The following is an 18,647-nucleotide window of genomic DNA, read 5'->3' on the forward strand; positions in this document are numbered from 1 at the left end:
CAGGCAGAGAGAAGAAACTCAAGACTCCACTGTAGGGCCTGAAGGAACTGTGAAGTAGCAGCAGAAGCTGACACTGCAGAAATGGAGGTTGTGGTTAGGCTCAGAGTTGAGCCCAGGACACCCTTGTTTAAGGAGAGGGAGCTTGCTGCCTGACCAGAAGCAGTTGATTTCTGGGCTCCTGATGAATTGGGGGTTCTGGATTACTACTGGTCCACACGGTCTGATTGACATTGTTCATTGTCTCTAAATTCCACAAAGTTACCGCAAAATCATTTGAAATCGCTGCTCTGAATCTTGAGTTAGCAGATAATGTAACTTGTACATTTTCCTTTCTTGGTAGGTCTTAAGTTTTAATATCTTTATTGCATTCTGGAAAACGTCAAGCTACAGAATGTAAAGAAAAATCATGAACTGGATATGTTCATGTGTAACCCTGATAAATTTAAAAGTTCTTTCATTTGCAAATATTGGGTTGAATATAGCATGCCATTCCTGTAGACCTGGGGCATTGGGGTGCCCTCTAGTTGATGCCAGCAGTTGTAACTGCAAATAAACAAATGTTATTACTGGATTCTATTTTACTTACTACAAAGTAAGTAAAAGCATGTTGCAAAATTTGAAGGCTGTAAATACTGTTTTACAAGATGTTATTTGAAATCTCTAGCTAGAGTTTCAGCTTTCATGTGGGGCCATCCCTGACTCTGCTTTAGAGCCATTTATACTTTCTACCCTGTGCTGAAAACAACTAAAATATATACTTTATAGATAACAGTAAAATGGGTGGGTTAATGTGTGTGGGGGGGTTGGGTGTGCGTGCCTGTGTGCATGCATGAGTGTACATGTGTGTGTGTTTGTAGATGGTATTTGTGGTTTCTAAGTTCTGTGCAATTGTTTGCTGTCTATTGCAGTTATTTATATGTTGAAACACTAATTTAGTGCTTCCGTGATATGATGGTATACAGGTGATTTACATATAACTAGAGATTAACAGATAGTCATAAGTTTTTAACTGGGAAAGATCCAACAGGAGTTCAAAAAGTATAGGTGTGGAAAAGACCATTAGCATTGTCAGTGTGGATCTTCCATTTGTAAATATACAAGGGGGGATTTAATAAGGCTTGACCAGGGGGGTTTACAGTTGTTTTCTGAAGGCTAGTGGCGGCATTAATATTTTGAGTGTGGCAGAAAGCAAATTCTATGATGAGACTGAAATACATGAGAAGCATTATCTGCTGGCAAAGAAGGATTTGGATATAGGAACTTTAGGAATAAATGCAATCTTTGTCAGGGTGAACCTCAAAAGTCAATACATTGACCTGTGCTTAACCCTCGCATAGCTTGCCACAAATGTGTACCTAAGATATAAGGGTTAAAATATTTATGAAGCACATAAACAGTAATAAAGTGAAAACACAACACAAGGAAACTCTCACACTAATTTAAATAAATAGAGTAAAGGTGAATGAATTAGTTGACAGCAAAATGGCACAATTCCAATCCGTAGACCCAGTTATATGCAATTTTACAGATTTAAGGCAAATACTGTGCATAAAAGCACAAAATGCCACTTGCTGTTATCTGGTCATGCGATTCTGGGTGAAAGTCACAAGTTCAGGCCGACCATGATTGCATGGGGTGGATACAGGGACTAGGTTAGTCCTGCTGAAAAAGTTACCTTCTAAAGTCCAGCGCGAAGAGTCAAGTTTGCGGTGGAGGAGGCCACGAGGAGCAGGCAGATAGTTTTGGATGGTCATTGCTGTCAAGTGAAGATCCTGTCAGCCGTCGCGGATGGTCAATGCTGGAACTCAGCATTGGCAATCACAGTGGATTGTCAATGCTAGAACATGAACTGAAGATCGGCGCTGGCAGTCGCTGCAGAGCGAAGAGTTAGGCTTACCAGACCTTCACATTGTCAATTGGCGTAAGCAGCAAGATCTTGGCATGAACAGGCTCTTTCACAGTCATGAAGAGCCCAAAACATCAGGATTTCTCATTTTCTTATTTCTAGGAGGAGCTCAGCTGATGCCACAAAAAGGGTCCAGGACTTGAGACTCTTGTGGATCAGAAACTCACTCCAGCAAAGGACACACACCCATATAGCTACTCACACACCCACTCACACACTAATACAGACAGTCACAAAGTCACTCAGATGACATGTGTTAGAAACAGTATCACTAATTAGTAGTAGAGCAAGACTAGTAATTTCACTTATGCTGTTGTTTAGTATATATATTTAAGTCTATGAAAGGTTTACAAAACATTTACTCTCACTGGATGATGTCATCAGTGATGTCATTTGAGATGTCATCAGTGTTGCCATCAATGATGTCACTGACCATGTCATGAGTGATATAATATGTGAGGTCATAATCAGTGCATTGCGGGGGGCGTAAGTTATAGTTAGCTCAGGTAAATATAACTGCTGAATTTCAATGGTTTTGTATGAGTGAAATATGAGCCTATCTATAAAATCCCCGTAGCCTTTGCTTTTTCAGTAAATTCAAAGTTTTTTTTAAAAACTATTTCCTAACTATAATGTCAATGTTACCTTTGTTTTTTCAGTGAATTTCTAAGGTTTTTTAAATTCTATTTCCTAACTATAACGTCCCTGTACGCTTAGGCTTTTTCAGTGAATTTCCTCAGTTTTTAAGTATTATTTCCTAACTATGAGGTCCCTGTAACCTTTGGTGTTTTTAGTGAATTTCTAAGGTTTTATTTATTTTAGTTTCCTGACTGTAGCCTAATACCTTTGAGAGTGAGTGTGTGGATGGCTGTATAGGTCAATGAGTGAGTGTGTGAGTGGATGTATGGGTCTGTCAGTGGGTGTGTGAGTGGTTTTGTAAGTGTGTTAGTGGGTGTGTGAGTGGCTTTATGGTGCAGTGAGTGGGTGTGTGAGTGATTGTATGGGTCTGTGAGTGAGTGTGTGAGTGGCTGCATAGGTCTGTTAGTGGGTGTGTGAGTGGTTTTGTGGGTGTGTGAGTGACTGTATGTGTGTGTGAGTGCATGTGTGAGTGACTGTGTGAGTCTGTGAGTATATGTGAGAGTGGTTGAATGAGTGTGTGTGTGTGGGGGTATCTGAGTGTCTGTATGGGCGTGTCAGTAGCTGTGTGAGTGACTGGGCCAGAACAGAAACTTACTGGCCCCTTTATACAACAAGAGTCAACGTGGGAAAAGATGGGAAGACCTATGCATACTACTAAGGAAAACAGGGCAGGGCGGACCTTGTAGATGGTTTTGGGCATTTGCATACTCAGGGTAAATTAAAGGGAAAACCATGGACTCTAATCTTAAAACAAGAAAGAAATCACTCGACACAGTCACTGCATATCAGATTGCGCTCCAATAGATCAATGGTGCATTAACCGTCATTGAGAATTTCAGATTGTTTTCCAACATTGAATATGAGAGGAAACACACTTGGTTTGCCTTTGCCAAGCCCAAGAAGTTAGGAACATTTGTGCTTTATAGACGTGGAGATTCGACTAGGGCACCTGCTATGTACATATATAAGTGCTTCCGTCTAGGTTTAATTTCTGTGAAATGAGCCTCAGGGCCAGAATAGAACGTCATTTTTCCCAAATAGAGTGCATATTTTTGTCCATAATGTCTACCCAACTAGAGCACTTTTTACTGGTTACTTAGTAAGTGCTACCTCGTTGGGTAAATGTCTAGTGCATATTTTTCATTACAGGTACGTAAAGGACCACAAGGTGATGTCTCCCCTGACCTTGTGTGCATGTAATCTCGGCAACGTGATTGTTCCTGCAGCGTCTTCATCCAAAAAATCTGTGATAACATGAATCCTTGTCAAGAGAACACAACGAGACTACAAAGAGGTGGGTCTCCACCAAACAAGGGTAATTTCTCCTAACTATATAAAGTAAGTGCTTGTTTATTTGATGGCGATGGCCTCGTATTCCTCTGCATCAAGAACTTTTCACCAAAATTGGAGGGAAATGTGCTCGGAGGCCTTTTGGTAAGCTTTTGGTAAGCTGTCCAGCAACGAGGGAAAAGCTGGGAAGATCTCTGCATACTACTAAGAAAAATGGGGTGGCCAAACGAGCGGAGCTTGCAGATGATTTTGGGCATTTCCATATGAAAAGGGAGACCCATGGTCTCAGGTTTTATACTTTTCCAAGGGGACGGGGGAATGTAGCCCCCCCCCAACCAATTTTGGCCCCGAGGACCCCTTCCCTCCGGGCCTAGCCAAAAATCAATGGGAGAAGGGGCCCTCCTCACCCACGGCGTTTTCATGCAGGGTGCCCTGGAGTCCACCTAGGTCACCTAGTCTCCAGCGTTGGGAACCACAGGGGAGCCTTAATGTCCCCGCCGTCCCCGTCGGCTACCCGCCTCCAGCGGGAGCAGCATTGGTCCCACAGATAGGGAGTACCCAAAAAAGCTGCTGTCTGCATGTAGGAACAATTCCTTCATCAGTTTCCTGCCTGCTTGACTGTGGGCAGGAAAACTGATGAAAAGTTAGCTTCCAGCGAGCGGGAGCTGTTTTCCAACCCCAGCCACTGGGAATGGACTTACAGTTTGCTTTTGCTTGGCAGGAGCTGTCAGTCAGTCAGTCAAAAAATTTCGGCTAAATATCAGCCATAAAAGAAAACATCATTAAAAAAAACATTTTCATTGGATAAAAAAAATATGAACAATAAATAATAATTCTATGTCGATCACAATTTCATTCTCAGGATATCAATATTCTAAATAGTAATTCTCACAAATAATATCTTGAAAATTTAAAACCGGGTTATAAGTAAATTCATAAAATCATTTACCAACAATGTCCCGTAACCGAACAGCCAAAGAAATATATCTGTAGATCATTAGACAAGTAAATTCATCATTTAAAAGCTGGTGGTGATGTAATGCTGCCCGACATTTTCTAATGTTTAAAAATGTTAAAAGAGGAATAATAAAAGCACGCCTTGGTATAATGTAAAGTTTACAAAAAAACATGAAATGTAAAGTACTCTGAACAGTCTTAGAGTCACAAGGGCACTGGTCCAGTTTGGCATCACAATAAACTTTACGTCGATAAAAAACCAAAAAATGTGAACTGCCAAACCTGAATCTTATGAGATAAAACAATTTGGTGTGGCTAAAATGGAAAGAAATATAGGGCTCAATACGTGGAGTGCAGACTAACAATGAATGTTCGTAAAACCCTAACCAGTAAAATCAATCCTTAGCACACGTTATGATTTATAAACAACAGGTATGTACAGTATGTTAACAGAGATAAACAATATATAAGTCAGAAATTAGTCTTTTCTTCTTGTCAGTAGTTCTTTAATTGTATATACTTCTCCTTAGTCAATCTGTTTCTGTCACCAGCCAACACGTGTTTCGTTGCGTGAGGGAATAGTTGTCCCGCAACTTTGTCAAGGCTGTTTTGTAGAAAACAAAGTAATATATACTTGTGATGTTCAACGTTATATAATTTAAGGCAAATTGGTTCACATTAGCCCAAGTGATGCAAGTGCAACCTTCAAACCAGATGCAAAAGTAAATATTAAGACTCATCTAGTTACACATTGAGTTCAGAAAAAGGGTTAGTAAAGTCAACACATCTTAAAGGTCATGTACATAACATAGCGGTCTATGATCCTAATAGAGATGGAGAGAAATGGTAGTAATGGCTGTGAGGTGGGATATTAAGTTCTAAGCGTCAGAATCAAGTGGTAGATAGTGAAACACTAACGGTAACGCTACCGGGTGAGGTGCCACACTTCGTATGTGTGTATAACCCGAAGTGATATATTCCATATATAAGTAGTCCAATAAGACTATCTTTATCCTAGTTCGTGCAATAAATGAAAATGAAGGCATATCTACCTATTTTCAGATTGAATGCAAAATCTGAAAGTATAAGAAGCAAACATGGACATATTGTAAATACGCGATTCCTATGAGTGTCAACCGTTTCAGTGTTTAACCATAGAAGATATATAAAAGTTACATACTTAGTCGGCGGTGATATTTCCAAACCGCAGATGGTTTCAGTGTTCTAGGCGTTTCCTAAGTAAGTTATTCGTCGTCTTCAATTCGTGCTAAGAATAATCATAAAGAACCGCCCATATGTAAATAATGTAAGGAATATTTATTTATGCATATCAATCGAGCCTGTACGCATGATTCAAAAAACGGAAATAACTTCACTGTCATTTCTGATGGATCGGTTGGTATTCCAACAATGGTAGATTGCTTAGCAGTATACCATTCCGTATATATACTGTACTTGTTAGCTTGTAATTATTTACCACTAATAGCAAAAGGTCCAAATCACCCTTTAAAGTATAACGTGTTAGCTCTTGTAGTCAGTAGAGCTACTTGTGAATCGACCGAGTTATCTCTAAACTGCATCGGCTAAGACAATCTAAAAAACTACGTATAGGTGAAAAAGTGGAGTCAAAGGAAGCTTACCTTGTTCACCGTGGTGTGACGGTAAAATCTAGCGTCCGTGGTAGTCGCCCCAGTCGAGTACGCTGGTGTGTGTTCGGCCGTATCTGTGTTTGTAAATTATAACCGTGATCCCGCAGTTACGTTTGCGTGAGGACCCGTGATTAACGTAATAGTAAAGCAAAAGAAGGACTAAGAGTAACTTATGTCATTTTGGTCGCCATCTTGGAACGTATAACCAGATGAGTAAAGGTATCACAGATTTGAGTGTTTTACTGTGATAAAGGTTTTGTGAGTGATTTCGATATATTACGAAATTGTACTATTCTTTACCAGTCTCTCCACCGATTAGATTCATTACAAATGAAAATGTAGGTAGTCATAGTGTATATATATGAAGAGAAAACCACATATCTTCATCATGCGAAAACGAAAGAGAAAAGGCAAGTGAAAGTCTGTTGATCATTTTAAGAGACATAGCATATCATAACATAATCTGGATAATAGATTATCTTCAAACCTCTTTACAGTAGATATTGGATTCAGAATTTGTCATTATAAGTTAAATTCCCTAGTCACAGAAATATCATTAACCCCAAGTGTAAACCTACTAATCTGTCTCTGGCTGTAACCTACTGTTTGTAGCTTAATTAGTAACTGATTTATTGATGGTTACTTTCAGATTCATACAATATAGTGTTTAAAATGTTTTAATTTCTAATGTCGTTCCCCTTCATTTATAGAAAAGTAATATGTGTCAGCCATTTAGGGTTTATTAATGATATTATTTTCCAAGAAAATAATGTAACTCCTGATCAATATTGAGTCCCTGTTCCACACTGTGAAGTTTGAGAATCCAAAGGGCCTCTTTTTGTCTCAAAGTAAGTTCTCTGTTGCCGCCTCTTGGGTTGCTAGGAACATGCTCTATTCCGAAGAATTTGAAATTGTGGATTGTAGATTGAGCTGAGCATATTGACATGTGTGCCGCTAGTGGATATCGCATGTCATTTTGTCTGACCGCTCTCATGTGTTCACCTATTCTTTCCTTCAATGGTCTGATCGTGCTACCAATATATTGTTTATGGCATTTACATTCGATTATGTAAATTACAAATTTAGTCTGACAGTTTATGCTCGTTTTGATTGTAAAGCTTTTGTTATCCGGTCCCACAAATTCTGTCTTTTTGTCATCTGCCCATTTGCATGAGTTGCAGTGGCCACATGTGTAAAAACCTACTGTGTGTTTACTCAGCCAATTGGTTTTCTTGACAGGTTTAGGGTAACTGGGGCTGAGTATGTTTCTCAAAGAAACCCCTCTTCTATATGTTATATGGGGTTTGTCTGTTATAAATTCTTTTAAGGTATTATCTGATTTGAGTAAATGCCAGTGCTTGGTCAGGCTCTTTCTCAGAATTGCAGACCAATTGTTATAACCCGTAATTAGTCTGATTTTCTCGTCTTGTTTTACCTGTTTGGGTTTTTCTTTTAGTGTGTCTTTGTGTGTTATTTTGTCAATCCTCTGCTCAGCTTTGTACAGTAGTTTCTTGCTGTAGCCTCTTTTCTCAAATCTGTTCAAAACTCCTTTTTTGTAGATTTGGAATTCTTCCTCGTCACTACAGTTACGTCTGGTCCTTGTCAGTTCTCCGTACGGAATTGAGCGTATTTGATGATATGGGTGTGCACTACTTGCATGTAGTAAGGCATTACATGCCGTTGCCTTTCTATATAGTCTGCTGTTAATTTTATTTTCTCGTATGTAAAATTCTACATCTAGAAAGGCGATGTTAGTTTTGCTGGATTCCATAGTGAATCTTATGTTATATTCATTATTGTTCAGAAAATCCAAGAAGCCCAATAGTTTTAACTGTGTGCCTGTCCATATCATAATGCAGTCATCTATGTAACGACCCCAGAATAAAATTGAGTCATTCCATTCAGAGCCCGATGGGCCCCAGATTTCCATCTCCTCGAACCAACCCATGAACAGGTTGGCATACGAGGGTGAAAACCTGGAGCCCATCGCAACTCCTTGTTTTTGTCTATACCATTGTTCTTTGTAAAGGAATACATTATTGTCAAGTATTAACTCAACCATCTCTATTAACATTTCAGTGTGGTTCCAGGAGCTTGCTGCCCTTCTGTTTAGCATCCTTCTCACTGCTGTTATGCCAATGTCTCTTTTGATACTAGTATATAGTGCTGTCACGTCCAGTGTTACAAATGTCATGCTTTCTTCCCAGTTCAAATCCGCAAGGGTGCCCAAGATATGTTTTGTGTCTCTTATGTAAGATGGTAAGTTTGTCACTAGTGGTTTAAGGAAGATATCCACGTATTCGGATATCCTCTCTGTCGGTCCGTCTATTCCTGATATGATGGGTCTACCAGGGGGAAAGGGCAGATTTTTGTGTACCTTAGGTACCGTGTAGATACAGGGATATCTTGGTCGGTCTACTTTTAGGTACATTAACTCGTTGTCATCTAGTAATCCCTGTTCATGCCATCGTCTTAGGTGGTTATTGATGTAATTGGTTAGCGTCCAGATAGGGTTACCTGTTAAAGTCTCATAACATTCTGTCTCATTAAGTTGAGATAATATCTCCTGTTCATAATCTGTACTGCACATAATTACCATGTTGCCCCCTTTGTCTGCCTCTCTTATGATTAAATCTTTGTTGTCACTGAGTGTTCTAAGTGCTATCCGTTCTTTATATGTAATGTTGTCTTTTTTCATTTTCAACGCAGTGTTTTTGTTATCATGTTTGTCTAGTTCAGAAAGTACTAGTTTGTGAAAAAGATCTATATTGTTACCTGCAGACAAAGTTGGAGTCCATTTTGATTTTTCTTTTAAATTACTCGAAATGCTATAGTCCATATTTATGTTAAGATCTCTCATAATTAAATCAGATGTTATGACTTCATCTTCACTGTCTGTAAGGGATATCAACAACTTAGTATCCAGTATATCCTGTATGGATTGTTCGCTAGATATCAGTAAGCCAAGATTTTGCTGAGTATTTTTATTCAGACATTTGTTCATTTCAAAGTGTTTTTTAAGTTTAATGCGTCTTATGAACTTGAATAAATCTATTTTTGTTTCACAAATATCACCAGGACTGCTGAGACAGAAATTCATTCCTTTAGATAACACAGACAACATTTCATCAGTTAAATCCACATCAGTAAGATTTATAACAGAAACATCATTTATTTTCTCAAGTTCCATGATCTGGTTCTCACTCCAGGACGTTCTGTTTCTCTTACCCCCTCATTTTCCCCTCCTTGTTTTTCTCCTTGTATAGGTCTGCGACTTTCTATATTTCCCTTCTTTATTCTCCTGACTTCCATTAAAAAACTACTCTCATTATTGGACATGTTGCTAGCTCCTTCTGTTCTATCTAAGTCACTGTCACTAGTGTGCACGGTGTCTAATGAGGTCGTGCTGGAGTTGGTGGATTTCCCATCTCCCGTCTTGGAAGGCATTGTTTTGGGCACCAAGTGATCATACTTTTTTGCAAAAGTAAAAACTCTGCCACTGGAGTAATCTCGTTCATCTCTTTTGAGCTTTCTCATCTTGCGCTGTTTAATATCCGCTACATGTTGTTGTATGATGTCATTTAAGATTACATAATTCTTTTCCATGATCTCTGGAAGATTCATGTCTTTGATTTCGGTTTCTAGTTTCTCAATGTCTTTTTGTAATTGGGCAACTTTCCTCTCGCAGTTCTCTATCAATATTCCCATGAGTTTATTGGAATTGTTATTGAGTTCTTTCTCCCATTCTGCTAGTAGGTCTGCCTCTAGATCCTCATAGGTAGGAATGATTTGGGATCTTAAACCCCTTGGTACTCGTTTTACTTTAATATACTGTTTTAAGGTTGCCGCATCCCACCACCTGGACATTTCGTTAAGTCTCAACTTTTCTAATTTCATGAACTTATCTTTCATACCTTCCTTTTTGGAAGGTTGACCATTGTGTGATGATGTAGTCTTAGGTCCATGATTTGTTATATTGTTAAAGAGGTCCTCTGCCTCTCTATCTCTCTTTCTCATTTCATTAGAGAAGGTAGTCATAATGCTTCTCAGGCTGCCACCTAGATGATCAAGTAAAAACCTGTTTGGTGGGATTTGATATAGGTATATGGCGCCAAGAGAAAGTTCACATTTGTAGTAGTTTGAGTATTTTATCGGAACGGTGCTACAAGGTAGGAAGAACCACCTAGACTTCCCAGAATTGTGGGTAAAACCCTAACCAGTAAAATCAATCCTTAGCACACGTTATGATTTATAAACAACAGGTATGTACAGTATGTTAACAGAGATAAACAATATATAAGTCAGAAATTAGTCTTTTCTTCTTGTCAGTAGTTTTTTAATTGTATATACTTCTCCTTAGTCAATCTGTTTCTGTCACCAGCCAACACGTGTTTCGTTGCGTGAGGGAATAGTTGTCCCGCAACTTTGTCAAGGCTGTTTTGTAGAAAACAAAGTAATATATACTTGTGATGTTCAACGTTATATAATTTAAGGCAAATTGGTTCACATTAGCCCAAGTTATGCAAGTGCAACCTTCAAACCAGATGCAAAAGTAAATATTAAGACTCATCTAGTTACACATTGAGTTCAGAAAAAGGGTTAGTAAAGTCAACACATCTTAAAGGTCATGTACATAACATAGCGGTCTATGATCCTAATAGAGATGGAGAGAAATGGTAGTAATGGCTGTGAGGTGGGATATTAAGTTCTAAGCGTCAGAATCAAGTGGTAGATAGTGAAACACTAACGGTAACGCTACCGGGTGAGGTGCCACACTTCGTATGTGTGTATAACCCGAAGTGATATATTCCATATATAAGTAGTCCAATAAGACTATCTTTATCCTAGTTCGTGCAATAAATGAAAATGAAGGCATATCTACCTATTTTCAGATTGAATGCAAAATCTGAAAGTATAAGAAGCAAACATGGACATATTGTAAATACGCGATTCCTATGAGTGTCAACCGTTTCAGTGTTTAACCATAGAAGATATATAAAAGTTACATACTTAGTCGGCGGTGATATTTCCAAACCGCAGATGGTTTCAGTGTTCTAGGCGTTTCCTAAGTAAGTTATTCGTCATCTTCAATTCGTGCTAAGAATAATCATAAAGAACCGCCCATATGTAAATAATGTAAGGAATATTTATTTATGCATATCAATCGAGCCTGTACGCATGATTCAAAAAACGGAAATAACTAAACTGTAATTTCTGATGGATCGGTTGGTATTCCAACAATGGTAGATTGCTTAGCAGTATACCATTCCGTATTTATACTGTACTTGTTAGCTCGTAATTATTTACCACTAATAGCAAAAGGTCCAAATCCCCCTTTAAAGTATAACGTGTTAGCTCTTGTAGTCAGTAGAGCTACTTGTGGATCGACCGAGTTATCTCTAAACTGCATCGGCTAAGACAATCTAAAAAACTACGTATAGGTGAAAAAGTGGAGTCAAAGGAAGCTTACCTTGTTCACCGTGGTGTGACGGTAAAATCTAGCGTCCGTGGTAGTCGCCCCAGTCGAGTACGCTGGTGTGTGTTCGGCCGTATCTGTGTTTGTAAATTATAACCGTGATCCCGCAGTTACGTTTGCGTGAGGACCCGTGATTAACGTAATAGTAAAGCAAAAGAAGGACTAAGAGTAACTTATGTCATTTTGGTCGCCATCTTGGAACGTATAACCAGATGAGTAAAGGTATCACAGAATTGAGTGTTTTACTGTGATAAAGGTTTTGTGAGTGATTTCGATATATTACGAAAGTGTACTATTCTTTACCAGTCTCTCCACCGATTAGATTTATTACAAATGAAAATGTAGGTAGTCATAGTGTATATATATGAAGAGAAAACCACATATCTTCATCATGCGAAAACGAAAGAGAAAAGGCAAGTGAAAGTCTGTTGATCATTTTAAGAGACATAGCATATCATAACATAATCTGGATAACAGATTATCTTCAAACCTCTTTACAGTAGATATTGGATTCAGAATTTGTCATTATAAGTTAAATTCCCTAGTCACAGAAATATCATTAACCCCAAATATAAACCTACTAATCTGTCTCTGGCTGTAACCTACTGTTTGTAGCTTAATTAGTAACTGATTTACTGATGGTTACTTTCAGATTCATACAATATAGTGTTTAAAATGTTTTAATTTCTAATGTCGTTCCCCTTCATTTATAGAAAAGTAATATGTGTCAGCCATTTAGGGTTTATTAATGATATTATTTTCCAAGAAAATAATGTAACTCCTGATCAATATTGAGTCCCTGTTCCACACTGTGAAGTTTGAGAATCCAAAGGGCCTCTTTTTGTCTCAAAGTAAGTTGTCTGCTGCCGCCTCTTGGGTTGCTAGGGACATGCTCTATTCCGAAGAATTTGAAATTGTGGATTGTAGATTGAGCCGAGCATATTGACATGTGTGCCGCTAGTGGATATCGCATGTCATTTTGTCTGACCGCTCTCATGTGTTCACCTATTCTTTCCTTTAATGGTCTGATCGTGCTACCAATATATTGTTTATGGCATTTACATTCGATTATGTAAATTACAAATTTAGTCTGACAGTTTATGTTCGTTTTGATTGTAAAGCTTTTGTTATCCGGTCCCACAAATTCTGTCTTTTTGTCATCTGCCCATTTGCATGAGTTGCAGTGGCCACATGTGTAAAAACCTACTGTGTGTTTACTCAGCCAATTGGTTTTCTTGACAGGTTTAGGGTAACTGGGGCTGAGTATGTTTCTCAAAGAAACCCCTCTTCTATATGATGTTATATGGGGTTTGTCTGTTATAAATTCTTTTAAGGTATTATCTGATTTGAGTAAATGCCAGTGCTTGGTCAGGCTCTTTCTCAGAATTGCAGACCAATTGTTATAACCCGTAATTAGTCTGATTTTCTCGTCTTGTTTTACCTGTTTGGGTTTTTCTTTTAGTGTGTCTTTGTGTGTTATTTTGTCAATCCTCTGCTCAGCTTTGTACAGTAGTTTCTTGCTGTAGCCTCTTTTCTCAAATCTGTTCAAAACTCCTTTTTTGTAGATTTGGAATTCTTCCTCATCACTACAGTTACGTCTGGTCCTTGTCAGTTCTCCGTACGGAATTGAGCGTATTTGATGATATGGGTGTGCACTACTTGCATGTAGTAAGGCATTACATGCCGTTGCCTTTCTATATAGTCTGCTGTTAATTTTATTTTCTCGTATGTAAAATTCTACATCTAGAAAGGCGATGTTAGTTTTGCTGGATTCCATAGTGAATCTTATGTTATATTCATTATTGTTCAGAAAATCCAAGAAGCCCAATAGTTTTAACTGTGTGCCTGTCCATATCATAATGCAGTCATCTATGTAACGACCCCAGAATAAAATTGAGTCATTCCATTCAGAGCCCGATGGGCCCCAGATTTCCATCTCCTCGAACCAACCCATGAACAGGTTGGCATACGAGGGTGAAAACCTGGAGCCCATCGCAACTCCTTGTTTTTGTCTATACCATTGTTCTTTGTAAAGGAATACATTATTGTCAAGTATTAACTCAACCATCTCTATTAACATTTCAGTGTGGTTCCAGGAGCTTGCTGCCCTTCTGGGATCAAGGTTATAATTTACAAACACAGATACGGCCGAACACACACCAGCGTACTCGACTGGGGCGACTACCACGGACGCTAGATTTTACCGTCACACCACGGTGAACAAGGTAAGCTTCCTTTGACTCCACTTTTTCACCTATACGTAGTTTTTTAGATTGTCTTAGCCGATGCAGTTTAGAGATAACTCGGTCGATCCACAAGTAGCTCTACTGACTACAAGAGCTAACACGTTATACTTTAAAGGGGGATTTGGACCTTTTGCTATTAGTGGTAAATAATTACGAGCTAACAAGTACAGTATATATACGGAATGGTATACTGCTAAGCAATCTACCATTGTTGGAATACCAACCGATCCATCAGAAATGACAGTGAAGTTATTTCCGTTTTTTGAATCATGCGTACAGGCTCGATTGATATGCATAAATAAATATTCCTTACATTATTTACATATGGGCGGTTCTTTATGATTATTCTTAGCACGAATTGAAGACGACGAATAACTTACTTAGGAAACGCCTAGAACACTGAAACCATCTGCGGTTTGGAAATATCACCGCAGACTAAGTATGTAACTTTTATATATCTTCTATGGTTAAACACTGAAACGGTTGACACTCATAGGAATCGCGTCTTTACAATATGTCCATGTTTGCTTCTTATACTTTCAGATTTTGCATTCAATCTGAAAATAGGTAGATATGCCTTCATTTTCATTTATTGCACGAACTAGGATAAAGATAGTCTTATTGGACTACTTATATATGGAATATATCACTTCGGGTTATACACACATACGAAGTGTGGCACCTCACCCGGTAGCGTTACCGTTAGTGTTTCACTATCTACCACATGATTCTGACGCTTAGAACTTAATATCCCACCTCACAGCCATTACTACCATTTCTCTCCATCTCTATTAGGATCATAGACCGCTATGTTATGTACATGACCTTTAAGATGTGTTGACTTTACTAACCCTTTTTCTGAACTCAATGTGTAACTAGATGAGTCTTAATATTTACTTTTGCATCTGGTTTGAAGGTTGCACTTGCATCACTTGGGCTAATGTGAACCAATTTGCCTTAAATTATATAACGTTGAACATCACAAGTATATATTACTTTGTTTTCTACAAAACAGCCTTGACAAAGTTGCGGGACAACTATTCCCTCACGCAACGAAACACGTGTTGGCTGGTGACAGAAACAGATTGACTAAGGAGAAGTATATACAATTAAAGAACTACTGACAAGAAGAAAAGACTAATTTCTGACTTATATATTGTTTATCTGTGTTAACATACTGTACATACCTGTTGTTTATAAATCATAACGTGTGCTAAGGATTGATTTTACTGGTTAGGGTTTTACCCACAATTCTAGGAAGTCTAGGTGGTTCTTCCTACCTTGTAGCACGGTTCCGATAAAATACTCAAACTACTACAAATGTGAACTTTCTCTTGGCGCCATATACCTATATCAAATCCCACCAAACAGGTTTTTACTTGATCATCTAGGTGGCAGCCTGAGAAGCATTATGACTACCTTCTCTAATGAAATGAGAAAGAGAGATAGAGAGGCAGAGGACCTTTTTAACAATATAACAAATCATGGACCTAAGACTACATCATCACACAATGGTCAACCTTCCAAAAAGGAAGGTATGAAAGATAAGTTCATGAAATTAGAAAAGTTGAGACTTAACGAAATGTCCAGGTGGTGGGATGCGGCAACCTTAAAACAGTTTATTAAAGTAAAACGAGTACCTAGGGGTTTAAGATCCCAAATCATTCCTACCTATGAGGATCTAGAGGCAGACCTACTAGCAGAATGGGAGAAAGAACTCAATAACAATTCCAATAAACTCATGGGAATATTGATAGAGAACTGCGAGAGGAAAGTTGCCCAATTACAAAAAGACATTGAGAAACTAGAAACCGAAATCAAAGACATGAATCTTCCAGAGATCATGGAAAAGAATTATGTAATCTTAAATGACATCATACAACAACATGTAGTGGATATTAAACAGCGCAAGTTGAGAAAGCTTAAAAGAGATGAACGAGATTACTCCAGTGGCAGAGTTTTTACTTTTGCAAAAAAGTATGATCACTTGGTGCCCAAAACAATGCCTTCCAAGACGGGAGATGGGAAATCCACCAACTCCAGCACGACCTCATTAGACACCGTGCACACTAGTGACAGTGACTTAGATAGAACAGAAGGAGCTAGCAACATGTCCAATAATGAGAGTAGTTTTTTAATGGAAGTCAGGAGAATAAAGAAGGGAAATATAGAAAGTCGCAGACCTATACAAGGAGAAAAACAAGGAGGGGAAAACGAGGGGGTAAGAGAAACAGAACGTCCTGGAGTGAGAACCAGATCATGGAACTTGAGAAAATAAATGATGTTTCTGTTATAAATCTTACTGATGTGGATTTAACTGATGAAATGGTGTCTGTGTTATCTAAAGGAATGAATTTCTGTCTCAGCAGTCCTGGTGATATTTGTGAAACAAAAATAGATTTATTCAAGTTCATAAGACGCATTAAACTTAAAAAACACTTTGAAATGAACAAATGTCTGAATAAAAATACTCAGCAAAATCTTGGCTTACTGATATCTAGCGAACAATCCATACAGGATATACTGGATACTAAGTTGTTGATATCCCTTACAGACAGTGAAGATGAAGTCATAACATCTGATTTAATTATGAGAGATCTTAAGATAAATATGGACTATAGCATTTCGAGTAATTTAAAAGAAAAATCAAAATGGACTCCAACTTTGTCTGCAGGTAACAATATAGATCTTTTTCACAAACTAGAACTTTCTGAACTAGACAAACATGATAACAAAAACACTGCGTTGAAAATGAAAAAAGACAACATTACATATAAAGAAAGGATAGCACTTAGAACACTCAGTGACAACAAAGATTTAATCATAAGAGAGGCAGACAAAGGGGGCAACATGGTAATTATGTGCAGTACAGATTATGAACAGGAGATATTATCGCAACTTAATGAGACAGAATGTTATGAGACTTTAACAGGTAACCCTATCTGGACGCTAACCAATTACATCAATAACCACCTAAGACGATGGCATGAACAGGGATTACTAGATGACAACGAGTTAATGTACCTAAAAGTAGACCGACCAAGATATCCCTGTATCTACACGGTACCTAAGGTACACAAAAATCTGCCCTTTCCCCCTGGTAGACCCATCATATCAGGAATAGACGGACCGACAGAGAGGATATCCGAATACGTGGATATCTTCCTTAAACCACTAGTGACAAACTTACCATCTTACATAAGAGACACAAAACATATCTTGGGCACCCTTGCGGATTTGAACTGGGAAGAAAGCATGACATTCGTAACACTGGACGTGACAGCACTATATACTAGTATCAAAAGAGACATTGGCATAACAGCAGTGAGAAGGATGCTAAACAGAAGGGCAGCAAGCTCCTGGAACCACACTGAAATGTTAATAGAGATGGTTGAGTTAATACTTGACAATAATGTATTCCTTTACAAAGAACAGTGGTATAGACAAAAACAAGGAGTTGCGATGGGCTCCAGGTTTTCACCCTCGTATGCCAACCTGTTCATGGGTTGGTTCGAGGAGATGGAAATCTGGGGCCCATCGGGCTCTGAATGGAATGACTCAATTTTATTCTGGGGTCGTTACATAGATGACTGCATTATGATATGGACAGGCACACAGTTAAAACTATTGGGCTTCTTGGATTTTCTGAACAATAATGAATATAACATAAGATTCACTATGGAATCCAGCAAAACTAACATCGCCTTTCTAGATGTAGAATTTTACATACGAGAAAATAAAATTAACAGCAGACTATATAGAAAGGCAACGGCATGTAATGCCTTACTACATGCAAGTAGTGCACACCCATATCATCAAATACGCTCAATTCCGTACGGAGAACTGACAAGGACCAGACGTAACTGTAGTGATGAGGAAGAATTCCAAATCTACAAAAAAGGAGTTTTGAACAGATTTGAGAAAAGAGGCTACAGCAAGAAACTACTGTACAAAGCTGAGCAGAGGATTGACAAAATAACACACAAAGACACACTAAAAGAAAAACCCAAACAGGTAAAACAAGACGAGAAAATCAGACTAATTACGGGTTATAACAATTGGTCTGCAATTCTGAGAAAGAGCCTGACCAAGCACTGGCATTTACTCAAATCAGATAATACCTTAAAAGAATTTATAACAGACAAACCCCATATAACATCATATAGAAGAGGGGTTTCTTTGAGAAACATACTCAGCCCCAGTTACCCTAAACCTGTCAAGAAAACCAATTGGCTGAGTAAACACACAGTAGGTTTTTACACATGTGGCCACTGCAACTCATGCAAATGGGCAGATGACAAAAAGACAGAATTTGTGGGACCGGATAACAAAAGCTTTACAATCAAAACGAACATAAACTGTCAGACTAAATTTGTAATTTACATAATCGAATGGAAATGCCATAAACAATATATTGGTAGCACGATCAGACCATTGAAGGAAAGAATAGGTGAACACATGAGAGCGGTCAGACAAAATGACAT

This window comes from Triturus cristatus, chromosome 2_2, assembly GCF_964204655.1.
Source record: "Triturus cristatus chromosome 2_2, aTriCri1.1, whole genome shotgun sequence".
NCBI lineage: Eukaryota > Metazoa > Chordata > Amphibia > Caudata > Salamandridae > Triturus > Triturus cristatus.